Source organism: Schistocerca americana, chromosome 8 (genome assembly GCF_021461395.2).
Source record: "Schistocerca americana isolate TAMUIC-IGC-003095 chromosome 8, iqSchAmer2.1, whole genome shotgun sequence".
Lineage (NCBI taxonomy): Eukaryota > Metazoa > Arthropoda > Insecta > Orthoptera > Acrididae > Schistocerca > Schistocerca americana.
The window spans coordinates 358,884,446-358,907,372 of NC_060126.1; the positions used below are offsets into that span (position 1 = coordinate 358,884,446).

Genomic DNA, 22,927 nt, shown 5'->3' on the forward strand with positions numbered 1-22,927 from the left:
TGTATCGAACCACGGTATTTAAATGTTATTAAGTGTTCCCTTACTGGCTGCATCCTATATTCGCAAAAACATGTGCGAAAGCGGATAGTGTTACACCATGAAACACGAGTCTGATACTTGTCGAACTTTGCGCAGATGTTCGTCACGTAACTGGCATCAAATGACGGAGCTTTCACTCCCTCCAGAACCGACGCCCGTCATCATCCGTATGAGTTGTGAGCCCACGGGCACGATTACTCTCATGTGTTTGTTGTGTCACGGAAGGAGCCGCCGAGAAATCTCTTGCGAATTCAGAGCCAGTGTCACGCTATATGTGGTTAATCCTGCTGAAGTTCATAGCTTCCATCAATCTCTTTAAACAGTCACATATACCTGCCTTCCCATGTCATATGATCGTATAAATTTGAGGCAACTAAATATCTCGAAAACGACGCATCGTATGAAAAAAATGTTCTAAGTGAAAAGTTGATTTTAATAAAGTGGACATCTGCCTGTGCTACATCTGGCCACCTCCTAACCACTTCTCCTGCTTGGTCGAGGTGAGCTTTTTATTTTCGAATGGGAACTCTCCATTTTTATTCCATATTCGGATCATACGCTAAAAAGTACGAACGCTTTGCTCAACCCATTATTTCCCTTCGTGGTAGTTGGGGTTGTAATCTACGAAACTTGTCCTAGAATCAATCATAATCAGGCTAAAATAATCCACAGTAAATACATTGAAAAGGCATCAGTAACAATCATTAATGACCTCATACAGACAGTTCAGTATTTCATATCCATTTATCTCGTAACGTTGTTGTTGTTATTGTTGTTGTTGTTGTCAGTCAGAAGACTGGTTTGATGCAGTTCTCCATCCCGTGCAAGCCTCTTCATCTCCGAATAGCTACTGCAACCAACGTCCTTCTCAGCCCACTTACTGTATTCATCTCTTGCTCTCCCTCTACGATTTTTACCAACCCCCGCCCCCTCACACACACACACACACACACACACACACACACACACACACACACTTCTTTCACACACACACACTCACACACACACACACACACACACACACACACACACACACACTTCCTTCACACTTGATGTCTAAGAATGTCCTATCAACCTATCCCTTCTTTACGTGAGGTTGTGCCATATGCTTCCTGGTTCCCCAATTCTATTCAGGACCTCCACGTCTTATCTCCAGTATTGTTCTGTGGCACCACAATCCAAAAGCTTCTATTCTCTACTTGTCTAAACTGTTTATCATCCATGTTTCACTTCCATACAAGACCACATTCCACATAAGTACTATCACGAAAGGTTTACTCTTCCCGAACAGGCCATGAAGGCCCAACGGTACCGACCGGCCGCCGTGTCATCCTCAGTACATTGGCGTCACTGGATGAGGATATGGAAGGGCATGTGGTCAGCACACCGCTTTCCCGGCCGTATGTCATGTTTCCGAGACCCGAGCCTCTACATCTCATCAAGTAGCTCTTCCGTTTGTCTCACAAGGTCTGAGTGAACCCCACTTGCCAACAGCGCTCGCCAGACCGGATGGTCACCCATCCCAGTGCTAGCCCAGCCCGACAACGCTTAACTACGGTGATCTGACGGGAACCGGTGTTACCACTGCGACAAGGCCGTTGGCATCAGAAAAGACTTCCTAAAATTTAAATCTATATTCGATCTTAACAAATTTCTCTTTTTTTAGAAACGCTCTTTCTTGCCATTACCAATCTGCATTTTATATCCCCTCTACTACAGCCGTCTAATATTCAGCTGAAGATTAGATGGGTGGATAATGTAACTAATGAGCAGGTACTGAATAGATCTGGGGAGAAGAGGAATTTGTGGCACAACTTGACTAGTAGAATGGATCGTTTGGTAGGACATGTTCAAGCGATCACCAATTTAGTATTGGAGGGCAATGTGGAAGGTAAAACTCGTAGAGGGAGACCAAGAGATGAATAAACTAAGCAGAATCAGTAGGGTGTAGATCGCAGTAAGTACTTTGAGATGAAGAAGCTTGCATAGGGTAGGGTATATTGGAGAGCTGCATCAAACCAGTCTGTGGACTGAAGACCACAACAACAACTACCACTACTACTACTACGACCATTATCAGTTATTTTGCTAACCAAACAAAAAAACTCATTTATTGCTTTACGTGTCTCGTTTCAGAATCTAATACCATCAGCATCACCGTAATTTATTCGACTATGTTCCATTATCCTTGTTTTGCTTTTGTTAATATGCATCTTTTATCCTCCTCTCAAGACACCGTAATCCATTATATTACAAATGGTATTTGTACCTACATGGCTTATTTTTTAACGTTCGTTTCAGTTTTAAGCAAATTAACTATAAATTTTCTGTTACACACAAGATTAATAGTCATCTACTATCCTGTATATCTACAGTATAGGCTGTTTGGTTCTCTAAAAAAGTTATTATAACTTTGCTACAACAGAGATATTTTCTGCAGCTGACGTCTTCCCTATTTTAATACTATTTTTTTGTGGAGTATGTCGAACAACATGTTTGCTGTGCCCAGAGACCTGAAGGAAGTAAGTTGTACCACCGAAACTGGTGGTAAATAAATAAAAACTAATGCACACAGCTGAAGGCATCATCGTTGTAGAACACAGTTCACTTTTTTATGTAGGATAATTGAGGCAAACGACTGAATGGCCATAGAATGTGGTAAACAGAAGAGTGAAAATAGCCAAGAAGACTTTAGGTGAACTAGATGGGTTTGCAGAAATCCAGCGTCTGAGACGGAATGTTTAGATATAGTGTGTGTTATCGGTTTTTACTTAAAGCAGAGAGATATGAACATTTCATGCAAAAACGACTGCAAAATAGAGGTTTGCTCATGTAGGAATGGGAAGAAGCATATCGAGAAATACTAGCAGAGAGAAGAAAACTATAAAATCGACCAGAAAACAGACTGGAGTAGCGGATGTGATCATGACTGCAATGGAAGTAAAAATGAAATGAATAGACAGGACACACAGCCGGGCGAATGGATGATAGACGGAACTAGAACCCTTTAGGCTTCGTGTAGCTCTTCTTTGATCTACTTCCTCTCCTCCGTCTATTAGTGAACACAGTGTTGTCGCAACAAGACAGTATTGTAACTCCCACATCCTCCAAAACTAAACGAAAAGTGCACCTATTGAAAACAGCAGATAAAAATTCACTTGACGCCTTTCTGAGAGGCGATCTCTACCGCTTCGAAATTAACAATGCATCGGTAAGTATAGACCAGCCGTGAGTTGAATTCAAACAAATAATATCCATAGCAACTGAGAGATTCATACCAAGTGAATTACCCTTGGTATACAAAACGAGTCCGAACACTGTTGCAGAAACAACGAAAAAAGATTCAAAATGTAAACTGGCGATCTTTTACAATAGCTCGAAATTTAATGCGCATTTCAATTCAAGATGCTTACAGTAGTATCCACAACGCAACTTTCTCTCGAAACCTGGCAGAAAATCCAAAGAGATTCTTGTCGTATGTAAAGTATGCTAGCTGCAAGACACAATCAATGCCTTGTCTGCGCGATAGCAATGGAAATACTATCGACGACGGTGCTGCCAAAGCAGATTTACTGAAGAAAGCCTTCCGAAATTGCTTCACCAAAGAATATGAAGTAAATATTCCAGAATTCGAATCAAGAACAGCTACCAACATGAGTTACTTTGAAGTAGATATCCTCGGAGTAGTGAAGCACCTTAAATCACTTGATAAAAGCAAGTCTTCCGGTCCAGACCGCATACCAATTAGTTTCCTTTCACAGTATGCTTAAGCAATAGCTCCATACTTAACAATCATGTACAACCGCTCGCTCGACGAAAGATCCATACCCAAAGACTGCAAAGTTACACAGGACACACCAATACTCAAGTAAGGCAGGAGAAGCAATCCATTGAATTACAGGCCCATATTATTAACGTTGATACGCAGCAGATTTTTGGAACATATATTGTGCTCGAACTTTACGAATTCCCTCAGAGAGTCAGTAAAACAATCAAATCTCAAGGCCGTAAATTCTGCCAAATACCTAAGACTCACAGTTACAAGCAATTCAAATTGGAAAGAACACATAGCAAATGTTACGGGGGATTCGAACCAAACACTGAGTTTCATTGGCAGAACACTTAGAAGATGGAGGACATCGACTAAATGGACTGTGTACACTACGCTTGTTCGTCCTCTTTTTGAGTACTGCTGCGCTGTGTGGAATCCTTGTCTGACAGGATTAACAGAGCGCATCGAAAAATTTCGAAGAAGAGCAGCACGTTCTGTATTATCAAGAAATAGCGGAGAGAGTGTCACTGACGTACAGGATATTGGGTGGACGTCATTAAAACAAAGGCGTTTTCGTTGCGGTCACATCTTTTCACGAAATTTCAGTCACCATCTTTCTCCTCAGAATGCGAAAATATTTTGTCGACGCCAACCTACATAGGGAGAAACTATCTTCATGACAAAATAAGGGAAAACAGATCTAGCACGGAAAGATACAGGTGTCCGTTTTTTTTTTTTTTTCTTCATGAGCTGTTCGAGATTAGAATAACAGAAAATTATTGTGAAGATGGTTCGATGAACTCTCTGCCAGGCACTTTAGTGTGATTTGCAGAGTATCCATGTAGATGTCGATGTACAATTCTCTCGACCCCCCCCCTCCCTCACCCTCTCCCTCTTCCACCGCCCTCTCTCTCTCTCTCTCTCTCTCTCTCTCTCTCTCTCTCTCTCTCTCTCTGTGTGTGTGTGTGTGTGTGTGTGTGTGTGTGTGTGTGTGTGTGTGTCTGCGAGTGTGTCATATTAATCGTGGCATATTAAGGATCGCAAACAGAAGCGTCGAATGTGGGCGTTGCATGTAACTCAGTGCGCCAGTCACCATGTTCCAGGTTAATTCGATTGGACGTAGGTTTTTATACGGCTGAATGTTATCCGAAGAGCAGACGTTAACACGAATTGCTGCTTTTGCTGAACTTGTATGACTTCGAATTTAATTCCGATTCCGTGTGCGATTTATTTAATCGAGGCGTGGGCTCGCTCTGCAATCATTCCTACCCTCTCGACCAAAAACTAGGTAATGAAAATACTTTTCTGCAGCGGAAGTGGAAGTGGCTTATTACCTATAGAACTAAAAAGTCTAAGCGACGATATAGCAGCGCTGTCAACGAGCGAGAGCCTTCATGAATCTCAACAACTTCTCTTCCAGCGGTGAACGTGTTGCAGAAGTTAATTTCTAACAAAGAAAATAAAAAAGAGTCATGACTGGTTACGGCGGCACACCGCTCCTCTGCAGTGTATTACGCCTGCCATTAGTATCTAAGCTATTTGTAAGAGGAACGGATGTTACAGTTTACGGTAGGATCATTAAAGACGGAACATAAGCTCGGACTGGACATGAATGGAGAAGGAAATCGAACTTCAAGTTTTCGAACACACCACTGCAGTGACAGAAAGACCGTTAATTGTATGATTATACAATTGCAAAACAGTCACGGGAAGAAGTTAATTCCATCAAATATTTAGGACTATGTGTCTGGAGCGAATTGAGGTGGAACGACCACGTAAAATTAATCGCTCATAAGCAGATTCATTGGAAGAATCTCCAGGAAGTGTAGTCCACCAATAACAAAAATGGCTTACAAAACACTCATTCGACCAATACTTGAATATTGCTCGTCAGTATGGGATTCGTACCAGGGAGAACTAATAGATGAAATAGAGAAGATGCAAAGAAGAGCAGCACGTTTCGCTTCAGGTTCATTTAGTAAGCGCGAAAATGTCAGGGAGATGCTCAGACAACACCAGGCGCAGATGTAAAGGAAAAGAAGGCATTAGCTGCCACTAGTCACTGAAGTACATCAAAAAATGTGGACAGTTGAAAATTTATGCCGGACAAGGACTCGAAACCAGATATTTCCGTTTCTTGTGAACGGTTGCTTTGACCACCTCGGCCATTCGGACGTTGTCCCTGGCCGCCTCAAATTTCCAACTTATCTACACACTACTGATGAAGCATCCCCGCCCATTATCCTAATTATTCACAGCAATTCACAGATTCTCGTTAGAGTTCAAGCATAAATGTACGCGAAGTACTCTCCGCCACGCACCTAAGGTGGCATGCGGAGTATAGTTGGAGATCACCTTAGTGCTTTACAGAACCACAGAAAATCTAAAGCTGAATTGGGACAGGGGTATCTGAAACCCGTACCTCGGCAAATAGTGTCTAGTGCCTAAACCATTGGCCCATCTTGCTCGAGATTCTACAGCTTAGTTACAATTACACTTTCGCAACTTAAGCCACGGAAAACTATTTACCGTATCGGTCCGCAACATAACAGAAATGATGTTCCGACTGTGCGTTTCTGGATTTGCGTTGTTATAGTAGCGTTAGTGTCTGACTTGTCGTTAGGCGCCGCAACTGGTAAGGCATCATAGGAGTAAACACAAGCATCTGTGTACATCACAGCTGCAGACAGTCAACGTGGGACTGGACAAAGAAAGCAGGGCTTTACTCTGAAAGCTGTTATAAAAAAACAACAGCAATCGTGCTGCTTTTCTTTGCGACTGTCGACCCATCACAATAACTCGGAAAGGTCCTCTTTCCGATCCCGGATTGAAGAACATGAATCGAAAGTTTGAATTAGCTGACGATTTGGGAATTGCTCCCGGGCGAGATTAACGGCCAATTGCGCCACAAATGTTGAAGAAGTTACTATTGCCATGACAGAGTGCTCGATGCAGTGTGCGAACTTCGAACAGTGCATATGCTGTGTTAAAACAGCTGAACATTCCATCTGAGATGTTTTCGGCAGCAGTAGAGCAGTATCTATTGCGACTCCTGGCTGTCGTGAATGCAGATGGTTGTTAATGGAGCAAGGAGCAACGTTTGTAACCTGGAACGTAAACATGGTATCCAGTTAGCAAATATTACCCTCTCGCGTGGAAATTAGCATGTTTCGTTCAGTGGTTTATTCGTTATTTCTCTTCCTAACAAATGTTCCTACGATGCTACATTGTCCTACGATCACTCCTTTTTCTTGCTGGGCCTCTCAAGTAGAAAAATTTTAATTATAATCATACTGCATTTGAAGTGGTATTCCCTTGTCTCCATCCAACCTGAGACTTCGATCAGACATGAATTTAGTATTCATACGGGCTGTACACAGATTTTTTTCTCATTCATGAAACATTGCTGTGAGTTAATGTCCTGTTACGTACCGTAGAAAATGCAGGCTATTGCGAGGGTTAATGTGAAATGGTGGAGGGGTATTATCAGCGATAAAAAGTTTAGAGAATGTTTGGAATTTTGTGTAAAATTTTCTGGAAGCCGCTAAGTGGTCTAATACTCAAATACTCTATGAATACAGTCTGGGTAATTTGCGCGCCATGAATTACGCTGCCTCAAGATACAAACAGTTTCTCAGTGTAATACTTGTCTTATTGTGTTAAACATCTAGCAAAATATTATACCTCCTGCTGAGTAGAGCATGACAGCATTTTAAATTTCGGTCAATAATTGTATGAAATACTGAAAATCACTTTTTTACTGGCCCTGTAAGCCGTGTACCGTGTACCTGTTTAGCCGTTTCCTGATGTAGATAATGGGCCGTCGGGTATGAGATTCGTTCTCCTCCAGTTGGGGCGGTGATAACTGAGGAAACTGACACATATAGATTACGTGGTGGTGCAAGGGCAGCGAAATAATTATAACTACACTGCATCTGGGCCAGCCAGCCAGAAATATTTCGCTGTATGACTCCCCAGATTTACATGGAAAACCGTTTCAATGTTACACCAATAAAGGCCGGAGAAAATGTCTTGTTAGTGGAAATTCAAAGTACTTTATGTGTTTCTTGTTATACTGTTGTGGTGTTCTCACATTTTTTTAAAATTCTTCATCTATGCAATGCTGATAATAATATTTACGCTTCGTTTCGACATTTTTACACCTGTGTAACTCATCGTATTTCAGCTGAATAAACTGTTTCTTAAAGAAAAAATAGCTCACTTGGTAAGAGCACCCTCGAAGATAGCATGGTTCTGGGTTCGGAGCCTAAAGTTATGCCCAGTATTAACCTGACAGGAAGTTTCACAACAGAGCACTCTTGGAACCGAGCGAACCATTCATTCCAGCGCTGAGAATGTTGCTTTAGTGTCCGTATACGAACGTTTTGTTTTGTTAGTGAGCGTTCTTTTATTTCTTTTTACATTAATGTGCACACGGTGCACTAAGGAAATAAATATCACTCATTACATCCTCTGAGCGGTGTCATATTCCCTGAGTGTGCATAGTTCTAATCCCTGGATTTTGTCATTTATCTTCGCGCTGCGCTATACTCGTACGCTGATAAGGCAAAACATTATGGTCACTGCCCACCGCGACGTTTGGTGCTGCCTGGTGCCATTGTGGGCACGTGACGCGTCAACGAAAGAATGTAGGCGGAGCAGACTCGGGCTGCAAATGGGGAAATCTATTAAGATGAGCGACTTTGACAAAGGGCAGATTATTATTACCCAGAGACTGTGAACGAGTATCTCGAAAATGGCGAAGCTGGTCGAATGTTCACGTGCTACTGTCGCGAGCATCTACTGAAAGAGGTAGAAAGACAGTAAAACTACCACTAGGCGCTAAATGGTTGGACGTTCTTCACAGAACGTGGAGTCTGGAGGATTGTCTGCTCTGTAAAGCAGGACAGATTGTGATCTGTGGCATCTCTAATGAAAGAGCACAACGCTGGTGCACGCACTTCTGAGCACACCGTTCATCGTGCATTGATGAACACGGAGCTCCGCAGCAGACCACCCCTGTATGTTCACATGTTGACCCAACGACATCGCCAATTACGATTGCAGTGAGCACGGAACCATTGGGGTTCGACCGTTAATCAATGGAAACATGCCCGCTCTTCGGGTGAATAACATTTTTGCTACACTAGGTCGTTGGTCGTCTCCCAAACGGGGTCACCGAGGTGAACGGTGGCTCGAAACGTGCAGCATACCACGAACGCAGGCTGGAGGGAGTATTATTATGCTATGGGAGACGTTCTCCTGCTCTTGCATGGGACCCATGGTAGCAATCTAACACACTGACAACAGCGAACCACTTGCATCGCTTCACGCTTGATGTGTTCCCCGACGGCGATGTCACCCTTCCGTGTCTCGGAGCCAGAACAGTGCTGCAGTGGTTTGAGGAGCATTATAGCGAACCCACGTTGATGTTTCGATGGCCTGACATACAGGGTGTTACAAAAAGGTACGGCCAAACTTTCAGGAAACTCCTCACACACAAAGAAAGAAAATATGTTATGTGTACATGTGTCCGGAAACGCTTACTTTCCATGTTAGAGCTCATTTTATTACTTCTCTTCAAATCACATTAATCGTGGAATGGAAACACACAGCAACAGAACTTACCAGCGTGACTTCAAACACTTTGTTACAGAAAATGTTCAAAATGTCCTCCGTTAGCGAGGATACATGCATCCACTCTCCGTCGCATGGAATCCCTGACGCGCTGATGCAGCCCTGGAGAATGGCGTATTGTATCACAGCCATCCACAATTCGAGTACGAAGAGTCTCTACATTTGGTACCGGGGTTGCGTAGACAAGAGCTTTCAAATGCCCCCATAAATGAAAGTCAAGAGGGTTGAGGTCAGGAGAGCGTGGAGGCCATGGAATTGGTCCGCCTCTACCAATCCATCGGTCACCGAATCTGTTGTTGAGAAGCGTACGAACACTTCGACTGAAATGTGCAGGAACTCCATCGTGCATGAACCACATGTTGTGTCGTACTTGTAAAGGCACATGTTCTAGCAGCACAGGTAGAGTATCCCGTATGAAATCATGATAACGTGCTCCATTGAGCGTAGGTGGAAGAAACTAAAACGAGCTCTAACATGGAAATGAAGCGTTCCGGACACATGTCCACATAACATCTTTTCTTTATTTGTGTGTGAGGAATGTTTCCTGAAAATTTGGCCGTACCTTTTTGTAACACCCTGTATGTGCTATGGAACCCATCTGGCTCGCTATAGGGTGCCATCACCGCGTACTTAAATCGGCGGTCCGTTATTTACTAGGATTATATGACCTGTGCGTAAACATCTAATGCCACATACCTTCACAAACCTACCAAAAAATTGTCGGATTTCTGATACGCAGAATCAGTGACGGGCAAATAAGCTATTAAGCTGGTGATCACAATGTTTTGGCTCATCAGTGTAATGTTGCCTCCTTTTCCGATTGGCTTCAATAATCCTTTTGTTTTTATTTCATCTGTTTACTGAATCGTTATGCAAATAATATTTACTGCCGTCCAGCACCTGCTCGCCGGTGGATTTCCCCACAAGTCCCCGGATGCTGACATTTCTTGATGTCAACAACTACTCGCAGAAGTCACCGAGGCATCTCGTAGGGGACTGCGCAACAGTACACGTGGACCATTGTGAGGCCCGCCTGGGCCCAGCGAAGCGTAGTAATGGTGCTCTGCAGCTTGGGTGCGTTCAAGCAGAGCCTCCACTCGACCGCCCATGCCGGGATGCCATCGCAAGCCCTTTAGCAAGTTGCTCTCCACAAAGTGCATACCCAGTCTGCGGGTGGAGACTGCACACAGCGTAATCCGTCCTCGGCGAGATGGCAGTGTAGAGAAACTACAGGACCGTCCCGAAGACTGACCTCTGTGGATCGGTAGCATACGTCACAGACATAATTTATCAAAAATATGGACCCAACTGAATTAGTTTTTGTTTCAATAAATATAAATTATTTATTAATAATCTGCACACTGATAGAAGGACGAGAACCGAATGTTTCGAACACAACCGCTAGCGAGGTGATAATTCTGTAAACGATCGCTAGATCGCTTTGAAAGATCAGTTTGGTTTCTAAGGAAATGTGGGAATACGGGAGGCAGTACTGACACTACAACTGATAGTAAAACATACACTGAAGAAAGTAATTTGTAGATTTATAAAAAGAGTTTGCCTGTGTTTACTGGAATAGAATCTTTTAAATTCTGAAGATACCACGCATAAAATATATGGATCGAAAGGATATCTATAACTTGTCTCATCCAGAAATCACATTGCAGTTATAGAGTTGAAGTATGTGAAAGGCAAACGGTAGTAGAGAAGGGAACGAGACAGGCTTGTAGCATATCGCCGATGTTATTCAGTGTGTACAGTGGGCAAACAGCAAAGGAACCAAGGAAAGTTTTGGAAAAACAGTTAAAGTTCAGAAAGAAGATACAAAGATATTGCATTACCGGTTTGTGTCTTCTTTGAAATAATCACGGATGTGTATTTGTAGAAATGCAGCAACTTTACATTTGAAATTATTTTACTCGTTTTGACTTGTGTATACAAATGTGCTGTAGATTGGAAAGCGTATTTACATACATAAACATGCGTCTTCATACTGTGTTTCAACCCCATATATCCACTACTGTAACAGTAAGTTGTTTTTCGATTTGTCTTACTTTTGTGAACTTATATTCACAATTTTCCACTTTGTAATATACCATTGTAATGTTACCAGGACCAGAATTAACTTAAATTTGAAAAACATCGGTGTAGACCGTCAAAGCACCTGAAGATAAGCCCCCAGGGCTCGAAATCCATCGTGCATTAAAATAAAATCACGAATGTGACTGAAGGTGGTGGTTCTATATTTTACGAAAGTAATACAATTACGGAAGAAACACTGTAGTAATGGATAAAATTAACATAACAGAAGCCTTTGGAATGTGGTGCTACAGAAGAATGCTGAACGTTATATGGGTAGAGCAAAAAGCTAATGAAAAGATCCTCAGTTGGAGGGAAAAGAAATTTAGGGCAAGATTTATCTATAGAAGGGGTTGGTTTATAGGACACATTCTCATACACCAAGGAATCGTCAGTTTGATGATGATGGGAAATGTGGGCGAAAAACTGTAGAAGGAGACTAAGGTCTGATTACGTGAAACAGTTTCAAATGAATGTTGGTTGCAGTAGCTGTGCAAGGATGAAGAGACTTGCACGGGATAGAGTAGCACAGATAGAATAAAATATCCATCAACCCAGTTTTCGGACTGAGGACCACAACAACAACATACCTTCCTTTTATGACAGAGCTTTTTATTTTATTTCCTATCCAGTTTTAAATGAGTAATGATCATTTTCAGATGAAGCTGTTTTCTAGTTTTGTAACTGCATAAAGCAGTTTAAATACTTGACTAAGTAGCCATTAGGGTTTGTGCCCAGAGCATACACACTGCCGCAAGTCGACGTGAGGAATGATTTGAAATCCGACCAGCGTCCGAATTAAGTTAAAGGAAACAATAAATAGTGGAGTGTAGTAACAAGTTCGTGAAAGTTCCAGTGTGAAAATAACAAAGGACAATACGAGAAGAGGGTGAGCTCTGGTTAATTTGCAACAGTGGAACAGTCACCGAACCGATTATGAAAAACTGGTTCTGTCTTTCCGGACGGGACGATCTGCGTATTGCAATCGTTTTCCCTGATCGTAGAGGTGACTAGTGCAGTCAACAGAGTAACGAGTCAAACTCTCCATTGTTTCCATGCTGGCTCCACGATACAGATAGAGAGAAAATGTGCTTACATTGCGTTCACCATAAGAATAAACCTAATGTGAACATTACAACATGTTTCCTTCCCCGTTGTCTGAAATTTCAAATGGTTCAAATGGCTCTGAGCACTATCGGAATTAACATCTGAGGTCATCAGTCCCGCCGGGCGGAGTGGCCGAGTGGTTCTAGGCGCTACAGGATGCAACCGCGCGACTGCTACGGTCGCAGGTTCGAATCCTGCCTCGGGCATGGATGTGTGTGATGTCCTTATGTTAGTTATGTTTAAGTAGTTCTAAGTTCTAGGGGACTGATGACCTCAGAAGTTGAGTCCCATAGTGCTCAGAGCCGTTTGAACCATTCATCAGTCCCCTAGAACTTAGAACTACTGAAACCTAACTAACCTACGGACATCACACACATCCATGCCCGAGGCGGGATTCGAACCTGCGACCGTAGCAGTCGCGCGGACTGTAGCGCCTAGAACCGCTCGGCCACCGCTCTGAAATTTCAATGGCTTTCACTTCACGTGGAGCGAAGCCAAGCTGTCTTGAGTACAGTCAAGTACGGTACGTTTTATGCTGTGAGTTACACGGACGTCGACTCAGCGATAATACATTAACAGCTTCACCGTTGCATTTAACTTGGATAGCACTGACCAGCCAAGTTGGTCCAATTAACCTGCCGTGACGTGAACAATTGCAGTTAAGACGTAAGAGAGACGAGCAGAGAAACAATATACCTTCGAGTGTCATTTAATTCTTAAACAAAATGAAGTAATATAGAGCAAACCTCCGGCAATAAGTTTCTTAGGGGTCCAGACGTAAAACATTATATGCTCTCGTTCTTAGCTAACATAGTATTGTAATCAAAAATAACAGTGATGAAATGCCTAAATGAAGCACAGGATAATGTTTCTTGGGTGAGCTATGTGTGACGTAAAAGCTATTGCAGGGATTTCACGGTATAGTTAAACGCAGAAGCCCCTGAAGGTAAGTCAGTTAGCCATCTGGCAATCTCTGAGCTCCTTCCATATCGTAATCCGCGGAATACATGTCAGTATTATAACTGTCATCTGCTATATTGATAACGAGCCGATCAATCCTTTCATGACATGCTGTTCTGTGTCCCGCCAGAATTCGCCAATGGCGTGTGACGAAGTTCCAGTACGTCTGGAAGCTTAAATTTCTTATTATTTCCGGAGAAAAATCCCCTAACTTGGCTCCAGATCAGTACTGCTGGGTTCACATTGCAGAAGTACGGTAGAAAATGTAAAAATGCAGCATTTGTACTGCGTGTTCGATGCCGTGAGCTTTATCGTTTTCCTTGTGTCTACCACGATTATCACATTTGTGCTATAAAAGAATCGACACAGTCCAAATATAGAGTATTTGAAAATTTAATTTGTAAAGTTTTCTTAATTTGAGTAATATTTATTAACTACCTTTTACAAAATAACAATATTTAAGAATTTACATTTGCAATGAAAACTGGAATCTTGCGCTTAATACGTTATTAAAAGCAAGAAGATATGGGTTTACCAGTTTGAGAAATAGTCATCCTATTAATGAGCATTTAACTGATAAATTTTATATTTAAATGTGTAAGTATTTGAACTAAAAGAAAAAGAAATCAGAAAATCAAAAGAACACAGGGAAATTGGAACCAGCAATCGACATAATAACCGCTTACCTTTCTCTAACGGTATGTCACGAGCATCGATGGTAAAAAATTTAAAAAAACTTTAGTAAACGCAGCTGTTCGAAAAACTTCAAAGTCTATTTTCTCTGTAAATCCGTGAAAGACATTGAGAACAATATATTACTCGCCGTTTATAACGGTCTTGCACCCACTTACCCCTTCCCTACGGAGCAGGAAGTAGCTTCAGCCATTTTGCCAGTACCTGCTAACAAAGCCTAAAGCCTTTACAGATTGCAACTATACACGATTTTTTAAATAAAAGCCTCATAGCTGAAGTATGACCGAGAATAACTTTGATGGCTGTTAATACATTAGAATATCTTACAGTTTCATTTACAATAACACAGTAATAAGAGATCTCATACATAAATAGCAGCTTCTTCCAAGGGCGAAACAACAACAGTGTACGTCTGCTACGGATGATAACCAATCATCATCACATTTGTGTTGTTTACATCAGGTTTATTCTTATAATGAACGAAGTTATAGTTTGGAAGAGTTGGAGAGAAGTCTGCGGTATACTGAAGGTTCAAGTCCATCTTTAAGGAGTGCTCTTAAGGCTCAGTCGATGTAAATCAGATGTGTAGGTTTTAATCCCGCTGTGGCGCACTTATATTTCACATTATCGCTTTCTCGATAAAGAAAAACACATCACATAGTGATGCAATTTTTAAACAAAAATAACGATGTTCCTCATCGAAGCGCAACAAAACGACTAATGTTCACGATTTAAATGATCAAATTAACAGATGGGGTCAGATTGTTCATTGTTGACGCTGTTCTTTACATGTAAATAACGTCAATAGACGACCGTAAGGTTATGAAGAGTGTACAAAACTTGCGCAAGGTTTATTGAGTGGGTTCAAATGGCTCTGAGCACTATGGGACTTAACATCTGAGGTCATCAGTCCCCTAGAACTTAGAACTACTTAAACGTAACTAACCTAAGGACATCACACACATCCACGCCCGAGGCAGGATTCGAACCTGCGACCGTAGCGGTCGTGTAGCTCCAGAGTGTAGCGCCTAGAGCCGCTCGGCCACCGCAGCCGGCTATTGAGTAGGAGCCAGCTTGAAATGTAGATGAATACAAGATAATGCACATAACAAAGTGACAGAGCTCGATAGTATCCAATTACAAGATCAGCGGTAAGCACTGGGTGCATGTCACGTGTAACAAATGACGCGTTTTCACTGGTATTGTGCCTTATGTACTCTGTTTCATGTCTCTATACTTGATCCTGGGCCAAACCATGGAAAAATCTTTTAAACATGCACTCCAAGATGGCGCATGGTCTTTGAGCGAAGCTATGCTTCCCTGTGAAGTTTCAAAAGTTAAAAGGTATGAGAAATGGGTTTTGGTTATTACAGTGGTACTAGTTAAATTTTATGGCTCGTAGCTTCGGCGCCAAACGATACTTATCCGAGTGATGGACAGGCATACTAAATATAGTTCCGTTCAGGAAGGCGTATGGGAACTGAAGCATAAATGAAGCATGAAATGAATAAACACAAACGTCACTGTGAAATACACACATCAAAAAAGATTTGCATCACCTCGGTTCCCAGAACTCCTGAAGATAGACGTTGACTGTGGGTATTGTATCACATACACAGTCTCTTTGACTGTTCGGAGATGTCAGTAAACCCACCCAAAGCTGTAAACAACCATACATGAGCAGTGCCTATTTGACGGAGGGGCTCCGACAGCTGTTCAGTTCCAATCATTCCACCAGGAAGGAGGTACACGGCTCTTGTTGTCTGTAGTTTAACCATGCCTAGACGGTCGATACCGTGGTTCGATCGCGTCCGCATTTTACTTTGTGCCAGGAAGGGCTCTCAACAAGGGAAGTGTCCAGGCGTCTCGGAGTGAACCAAAGCGATGTTGTTCGGACATGGAGGAGATACAGAGGGACAGGAACTGTCGATTACATTCCTCGCTCAGGCATGTGTAATTATAGTGAGAAAACTCATACATTGAAGATCTGTGTGTGGTGCAGTGCAAAGTCCGTTGCCTACTAATGACGCTGACATGCACAAACGCAAGTCTCTGCACAACTGTTCTGTTGCGCCTAACTGACGTTAAGTTTCACGAAGCTAACTGTCCTGGCCGAGAGTGTACGTCTCTGATGCGAGGTAAACACTGAACAGTGATGTACGTCACTGTATTGCGAAGGAGCTCCGCTGGCGTCGTCGTGGAGTAGACTGGCTATCCCCGAAGAGTAACTGGTGAGTAGCTGGCAGTGCCGCTGGAGCGACTCCTCTATATGCGGTCAAGTCTCTTGCCCTGGTGGTGCTGCCGCACAAGGGACGTTTGCCTGGCTCCGACCGGCTTGGACGGCACCCAAATACAAATCGATTCCTGAACAGAAGAAAATGGCAAACAGCCCCAATAGCGCCATCACCGGTTTCGAATCGTCAGGTTCATCTTCAGACGGCTGTTCAGATTCGTTGTTGTTTCATTAGTTGTTGAGAAAAAGCAGTTGACAATGACCGAACAACGTGGGGTGACGAGTATGTGAACAGGGGTATCCACGAATCCTTCCAGAGGGACTACACCGCGACAATGTCGTAAATGCTAGACTCATTTTTGCTAATAGACAGTTAACAACAACTGAAATCCGGAAGAAGTTACAAGCAGCGTCTCGCCAAAGACTCTCGGAAACTCATTACTGGAACCTGGCCTAAGAACTCGAGACGCGTTAGATCGTTCTTGCTCACACAAAAACACAGGCTAGATAGCTGCGTTGTGTATAGAGAGGGCCAACAACGTTTCCGTAGACGACTTAGTGAAAGGCGACAGAAAGCATCGGAGTCCTGAAACCGATAACCTCCTAAGCGGAATCGTGCATTGGGGAGATAATGGATATGCCAATATGACTAATTTTGTAACTATTGAAGGGAAGCTGAAAGATTGCCAGATTGTGATAAAAATGGAAACCCTGTTGTAATAGATGCCATGAACGCAGTACCAAATAGCATCTTCCAGCAGGTCAATGTAGAAGCCCGCACTGAAATTCACGTTCCAAACGCCTTGAGGAATGGTAGAATCCTTGACTGACCTGCATGGTCCTCTGAATTGTCACCCATAGAGAATGTCTGTGGTACGATGGGAAGAAATGTACTTTCATTGAAGCCTCTAACCACCAGTCTTCACGAACTGACATAGCGTGTGTTCCATGTGTGCCAATAAATTGCCGAGGATGACGTTTAGAGGTTGCTTGCTTCCACGCCACAACGAATGTAAGATTGTATTTGTGCCCGTGGGTATTACATGTCTAACCTGCATCTACATACGTACTCCGCAAGTCACTGTAAGGTGCGTGGTGGAGGGTACACTGTACCACTACTAGTCATTTCCTTTCCTGTTCTGCTCGCAAAGACAATGTTCAAATGTGTGTGAAATCCTATGGGACTTAACTGCTAAGGTCATCAGTCCCTAAGCTTACACACTAGTTAACCGAAATTATCCTAAGGACAAACACACACACCCATGCCCGAAGGAGGACTCGAACCCCCGCCAGGACCAGCCGCACAGTCCATGACTGCAGCGCCCTAGACCGCTTGGCTAATCCCGCGCGGTGCCTATCCCGTCCACCAGAGCTTTTATGAATGAAGAAAATAATAGTTGTTCTATTACACTTCCATGTTGGACTCCTTACAATACCCTTCTCTCTGATGAACAGTCGCCGTCATACTGTTGTTGATAATAGGCATCGGTTCTCAATTTAATGAGAGTTTAATCATTTAACATCCGTCAAATGATGAACATTCCCACGACGGTTGATAAATGTAGGACCGGTGCTTCTGTCTAAACCCCAGAAGCCACTGTATGTTGCCCGGCGGAGGATACTTCGTACCAATTTTTGTGAATTTCTGTGCCATGACATTTTCATACTGAGCAATGGGACATGCCTCTGTACGCTTCCTAAACTTTCTTACCATTTTTACATCATCCCTGGGTGAGACTCAAAATGATGGCAGGGGAATTTTCACCCGCTCTTCCTGAATACTGGATATGCGACGTAGTCATTCTTACAGAGATTCTCATTCAAGATTGCTGAGCGTTTCCGTTACATGTTCATATGGACTATATAGGCCTGATACTAACTACGAACTTTGCAGCGCTTTGTTCGACGTTTGCTATCATACATAGTTGACAAAGACTCCAAACGCTGGAATTACGACTATACTCTAGAAGTGTTCCCACTAACGTCTTGTATACAATGTCCTTCCCAGGTGCACAACAGTCTCCCAGATCCCTCGCGACACATCTCTTTATTGCATCCACTTCCTCTGCTACAGACTTTACACGTTCATCTTATTTAATATCGCTTCTTAATACAGAGTGAAGCAGTCAAAACTGGTTCAAATGGCTCTGAGCACTATGTTATTTAACATCTGAGGTTATCAGTCCCCTAGAACTTAGAACTACTTAAACCTAACTAACCTAAGGACATCACACACATCTATGCCCGAGGCAGGATTCGAACCTACGAACGTAGCGGTCGCGCGGTTACAGACTGAAGCGCCTAGAATCGCTCGGCCACACCGGCCGGCAAAGCAGTCAAACGGGAAGATTTGAGAACTGGGTGGCTGCCGTAGGGTAGGGTTACGAGAGTGGGAGACTTGACCTTGGGCATGGATACGAGTGGAACTTTTAGTAGCCACGGGCGTTGATCAAATATGCGACTTGCGTTTGCCGTAAAGACGTGTTACAAAAGCAGGGATGGTTTTGTTGGATCTCAGTGTCCTTTCCTTTCGGAGTTTAATTTAGCCAGACAAGCTCCTATGCCATCTTCCAAAGTTATCAACCTTTGGGGTGAAGCCACTGGTAGCACTACAAAGAAATAAGATGGCATTTTAGCGACAAATCGGATCGTAGAGAAAACTGATACTATGCTTGAAACTGCATGAAGCAATAGGGAACTGGGCCTGAGTAATTCATCAGTGTGAAATACAGGGTGTTTATAAACTACATGTCCAGAAGAAACCTTTAATTGTGAAAAAGTTGAATAACTTAAAAAGTGTTTGGTGCAACACTGAATGCAGTACATCTTCAAGTTTCATCTACAAATTTTCAGTGTGGCCACCTTTTGTAACACGACAAATGTCCCATCTTTAATCAACTTCCTGGCAAATCCTATGAAGCAAGCTTTATCGTATGGTGACAACTGCTTGTGTTATCAATTGTCACAGCTCGTCGACGTTTGCCACAAGCAGAGGAACAAACACACTGTCTTTAATGTAATCCCCTACACAGAAATCCATTGATGTCAAATCAGATGATCGTGGTGGCCAGGATATTGTTCCACCACCTCCAAACCAGTTCAGTACATTCCTACAGAAATAAGCGACAGGTTCACGGTGATAATGTGGTGGCGTGCAGTCTTTCCGGAAAATAAAATCTACGCCCATATCCTGTTGTAACTGAGGCATTAGATGATGTTTAAGCATGTCCAGCTACTATACGCTAGTTACAATTTACCCGGCTAAAACGGATGGTCCCTGACCCGACGTCCTATGTCATACGCAGTCAGTTTCGGTGAAACGATTGCACCATTTAATCACAGTTTGTCTTTGAGGTGATGACTTGCGAAGCTTATTCCTGAATTTTCTCTGAACATAGCACGCGATTTGGATTAATGTAACCATAAACAACCTGGGTACGCTCTGCTCCATTATACGACTCCATTATGACTCCAGAATGAGATTATCACTCTGCAGCGGAGTGTGCACTGATATGAAACTTCCTGACAGATTCAAACTGTGTGCCCGACCGAGACTCGAACTCGGGACCTTTGCCTTTCGCGGCCAAGTGCTCTACCAACTGAGCTACCGAAGCACGACTTACGGCCGGTCCTCACAGCTTTACTTCTGCCAGTATCTCGTCTCCTACCTTCCAAACTTTGCAGAAGCTCTCCTGCGAACCCTGCAGAACTAGCACTCCTGAAAGAAAGGATACTGCGGAGACATGTCTTAGCCACAGCCTGGGGGATGTTTCCAGAATGAGACTTTCACTCTGCAGCGGAGTGTGCGCTGATATGAAAGCTGTGAGGACCGGGCGTGAATCGTGCTTCGGTAGCTGAGATGGTAGAGCACTTGGCGGAGAAAGGCAGAGGTCCCGAGTTCGAGTCTCGGTAGGGCACACAGTTTTAATCTGCCAGGAAGTTCCATTATGACTGTTGGATAACTCATTCGCCAATGTCACCTAGCGGGAATGTAGGGAACTAGCAGTGTTAGGCGGGAATAAAAGTTGAAGATATTTTGCATTCAGTGCTGTATCAAACATTTCTGCAAATTATTTACACTTTTCAAAATTAAGGGTTTTGTGTACATAATTTACATACACCCTGTATTTTGAAGAATGATCTCCACTACCATCCATACGTGATTCATCTTGTGCAAGCCCTCTAACTTCAATATTACGATAACCGAATACGCTGCGACCTTTCAATACCGTTCAGATTTTCCACGCGCCCAGGAGATGCTAATATCGAAGGAGTTACCTGTCCTACCGGCGGGTGAATATTGATGAACATATACATTTTTAAACTGCTCAACAGAGGTGCACGGATAACACCGAGGATACTGCCGAACAGCGGGTCTTGGAGGGATTCTACCCTCTCCATTGTAATAGAAAGTTTGTAACATCATCACGGAGTCAGCCTGCATATACCGGGTGATCAAAAAGTCAGTATAAATTTGAAAACTGAATAAATCACGAAGAATGTAGATAAAGAGGTACAGTAACCGAGGAATAATGTTGTGAACAGCACTGTAAAGTATGTCCGGAGTTATGGTGAGGCATTGGCGTCGGATACTGTCTTTCAGCATCCCTAGAGATGTCGGTCGATCACGATACACTTGCGACTTCAGGTAACACCAAAGCCAATAATCGCACGGACTGATGTCTGGGGACCTGGGAGGCCAAGCATGACGAAAGTGATGGCTGTGCACAAGATCATCACCAAACGACGCGCGCAAGAGATCTTTCACACGTCTATCAATATGGGGTGGAGCGCCATCCTGCATAAACATCGTACGTTCCAGCAAGTGTTTATCAGCCAGGCTGGGGATGATGCGATTCTGTAACATATCGGCGTACCTCTCACCCGTCACGGTAGCAGTTACAGAACCAGAATCACGCATTTTCTCAAAGAAAAAAGGCCTAATAACGGTAGATGTGGTACATCCAACCCATACCGTGACTTTCTCGTCGTGCAATGGAGTTTCCAAGGCAGTTCTAGGATTTTCGGTAGCCCAAACTCTGCAGTTGTGGGCGTTGACAGACCCTCGGAGCGTGAAATGAGCTTCGTCGGTCAGTAACACGTTACTCAACCAATCGTCATCTTCCGCCATCTTTTGAAACGCCCACACCGCAAATACCCTCCGCTTCACTAAATCGCCAAGTAACAGTTCATGATGCCGATGGATTTTGTACGGATAGCATCGGAGGGTACGCCTAAGTGCCAACCAAACAGTAGTGTATGGAATGCCGGTGCGACGTGCGATTGCACGAACGCTGACTTTCCCGTGCGTAGACGAACACGCTACAGTCTCCATTTCTTCCTGAACTGTCTCAGCAGCATTACGCCTTGTGCTCGGTCGGCCACTACGGGGTCTATCGTCAAAACAACCCGTGGCTTCTAACTTCGAAATCATTGTCGCCACAGCTGCATTTGTCAACGGACCTTTACCCGTTCGAATCCCCTTCCTATGGCGATAGGATCGTAACGCTGAACTAGTATATTCTCCATTCTGATAATACAGCTTCACTAAAAGCGCCTTTTTAGTTAACGTCAACATGCTGCGACTGCTGGTGCATCTGATTCTCTCTCTCATTACAGCTCCTTTTCTACACGATTGTCATGCGCAGTCACTGATGTTTTGCCGTCCAGCGCCATCTGTCGGATATTTTGTGAACTTTGATTTTTTTGGTTCTAATAAAACCCCATGTCATTCCAAGCATGTGTGTCAATTTTTACCTGTCTATCTACATTATTCCGTGGCTTATTAAGTTTTCAAATTTATACTGATTTTTTGATTACCCGGTACATCCATTTAGAGCCCCGCGCCAATAATTTCAACGCTCTGTAGCGTCGTTGGATGACGTTTCCGGACACGGATTCCTATGTAAAACTTGATCCACTAATACCACTCTATAATCTCTAGAAATGTGTTACATGAATAGTCAAACACCCTGTATACATCCACCCCATGGTGCGCAGTATTTATCTCAGATTTCCGAAAGCATCTCGCTACATGTTAGCACAAGGCAGATATGAGATACAGACATATTACTTTAGTGGGAAATATGTATCCCTGGGACGTTATTTCAATTTTGAACTGCAATTTCCTTAACCTTTAATATAAGGGGAGGGGAAGGACTTGACCCATAAAAGTGAGCATTTCATTTCAACATATTTATTTGCATCATAGATAAATCATTACGAGAATTACAATCATAAATCAGATAATAATTTCTTTAACAAACGCCACTCAGGAAAACTTTACAAACTGCTTGTTATATAAAACCACAAATGAATTAATCTCTTTAAAACCATTAAAAAAACCGCCACTCAGGCTAATTTTAAAAACTGCTTGTTATATGAAACCACAAGTGAATTAATCTCTT

General features: G+C 43.0%; 1 long non-coding RNA gene and 1 pseudogene across 1 annotated transcript in view; one reads left to right on the top strand and one right to left on the bottom strand.

Annotated features, from left to right (window-relative positions):
* The window catches only part of LOC124545104, a 566,221-nt gene that overhangs the window by 313,814 nt on the left and 229,480 nt on the right, over positions 1-22,927 (top strand). The gene's annotated exons all lie outside the window — the stretch shown is intronic.
* Positions 1,525-1,642, bottom strand: LOC124546200 (annotated as a pseudogene).